The 2,410-nt window shown below is 37.5% G+C and overlaps 1 protein-coding gene across 3 annotated transcripts in view; it reads right to left on the bottom strand.

Moving 5' to 3' along the window:
• Positions 1-2,410, bottom strand: part of DHX8 (DEAH-box helicase 8) — a 103,427-nt gene that overhangs the window by 71,859 nt on the left and 29,158 nt on the right. The gene's annotated exons all lie outside the window — the stretch shown is intronic.

The following is a 2,410-nucleotide window of genomic DNA, read 5'->3' as shown; positions in this document are numbered from 1 at the left end:
ATATATATATATATATAAAATATTCAACCTATAGTCATTATATATTGTGTGGTTATACTTATTGAAACATATTAGCATACATCAGTTTGATGCGTTTATGTTTTTAAGTACAAATAATTAGGTTGGGCATAATGTTACATCAGTGAAGGATTTTAAGTTAACCAATGTGTCAGCAAATTGCTTCAATCATAAGGGATAATGTTGGAATTTTAAAAGAAAAATCCAGTATCAATTTTAGTCCAACAGTGCCCTCTTCCGGTAGTTACAGAGATCAGGTCACGCCCCTCTGGCATCATAATTAAAAAGGTAAAGATAAGAAAACCAGGCCCACATTTTTGGGTGATAAAAAGTTAGAAGAGTATATGAGGAGGTTATTTTTTTGGAGACACTAAAAAAACGAGTATACTCACACGAGAGGGGGAGATCTGAAGCTGATTGACAGGCTGTCCAGGGGAACCGACACAAAGCTGACATCTCTCAGACAAAAAGATTTAACACTTTTTGGTAAAGTATAAATTCTATGTATCTGTAGGCAATTGAATAGCCATATACATCTGACTAAACCATTTGGTCCTAGTAGCATCGAGATTTGAATTTCGATCACTAACTGCAGTATGATCGGTCCTTTTTCCAATCTTGGGAGAGAAATATACATATAGGTATAATCTCTTAGTTAAAGTACCGCAGCGCTGAATACTGAAAAATGGCCTGGATGGGAAGGGGGTTTAACACCGCGGATGTCAACTGGTTAAAGCCGATTTCAGTTTCTAGTCTATGGTGGGGTTGTGATGTATACTTAAATTAAAAATAATTTAGTGGAAGTTTGTTTTTGCCTTAAATAGAAACTTGGCAAATTGCCAGTACTGTGCATGATATATCTTGCGCAGTATACATTTTGAGCTGTTAAATATGGGTTGTCTGAGAGAGATCACGTGTCAAATCTGTACATTATGTTGTTATATTCTGCTGAGCTAATAAGCTACTAATTGCATTCCAGGAGTTACAAAGTTTTGTTTCATTTATATTTGAAATAATATCTTGTGGTTTTGTTTTTCTCATTATCGGTGTTGATCAATACAGGTATTCCTCACTTAACGACCGAGTTCCGTTCCTACGACCAGGTCGTTAAACGAGGAACTCTATACAGTACTGTACTGCACTGCATTAGTACAGTACTGTATAGCGTTGCAGATGTACAGTACCGAACAGTGTACTGTACATCGGGCAATTAAAATACTTACCCGGACCCGCAGTGAAGAACGGAGGACGTCACTTCCACCGGCGACACGTCGCGCTGACACGCGAGGTCGGAGGTCACTCGACGGTCCGTCGTAAGTGCGAGTGGTCGCAAAGCAGGTAAGTCGGTAACCGAGGAATGTCTGTATTATTGAAACTTTGATCCAATTGATTTCTTGTGTATCACCAATTATCTTTTGATTATCATTTTGCACTGATTTTTAGTTAATATATATATATTTGCACAATATTGTATTCATTTTGTCTTCGGGTTAGCGCAAAAAAATGAACTCGAGTTATTTTTGTTGATTTGTGAAAATAAGTTGTGAATCTCCTTAATTCCAGATCCTGGCCTATTTTCATGAATAGAGAACTGTTTATTTTATCAGAGTAAACATTCTGACAGATTGGCATGAGCAACTTTTCCAGATTCCATTTGCTCCAGTTTCGATAAATACCCCTCAATGGAGGTTAATAGTGTTAAAACCAGATTAACAGACCACAGACATCAGCTAGTTGCAGTTGCTTTGGCCAGTGGAAGGGCTGTAAGGCCTGATCACACCAGAGCGTTTCGTTGCGCTTTTTTTTCCCTTGCCGAAACACATGCAAATCAAAATCTCATGTATTCCTATGGGGGCCGTTCACACAAAAGCGCTGAATCGCGCAAAACAATACACCCACTATTTAAAAATAGTCTATGAGCTTCTTTTGTTGCCCTTATCAGTAAATTTTGCTCCATAGACTTCAAGGGAAATGCACTGATCAGAGCATCTTTCCTGCTGAGACTTTTCATTGGACAACTGAAAACAAGCCTTTAACCCTTTCGCTGCCAAGCCCTCCGGAACATTTTTCAAATCAGCTGGCCAAGCCATTTTTGAATTTTCTGCACTTTTTTCCTATTGATTTGATTTTCAACTGCTGCGTTGCTAGCGTTTGTAAAAGACCCCCCAAACCATATATTTTCTGAAAGCGCAGGCCCGGTAGAATAAAAAGATGGTGATACTAAATTTGTAGGCCCTGCGATAATTGCGCAAATGTTTCTCAAATTAATATTAAACCGATAAAAATACACAATTCAATTGTTAAAACACACCAAAATCAGTATCCGTGCACAAAAAAAAATATTTTTTGACTAAATCTAAAAGATAAAACTGTATTGAGTTAATAAATAACA

Source organism: Nanorana parkeri, unplaced genomic scaffold (assembly GCF_000935625.1).
Source record: "Nanorana parkeri isolate BGI_ZX_2015 unplaced genomic scaffold, ASM93562v1 scaffold2024, whole genome shotgun sequence".
Classification (NCBI taxonomy): Eukaryota; Metazoa; Chordata; class Amphibia; order Anura; family Dicroglossidae; genus Nanorana; species Nanorana parkeri.
The sequence above is the reverse complement of the archived record's forward strand: the minus strand, read 5'-3'. Positions and strand labels throughout refer to the sequence as shown.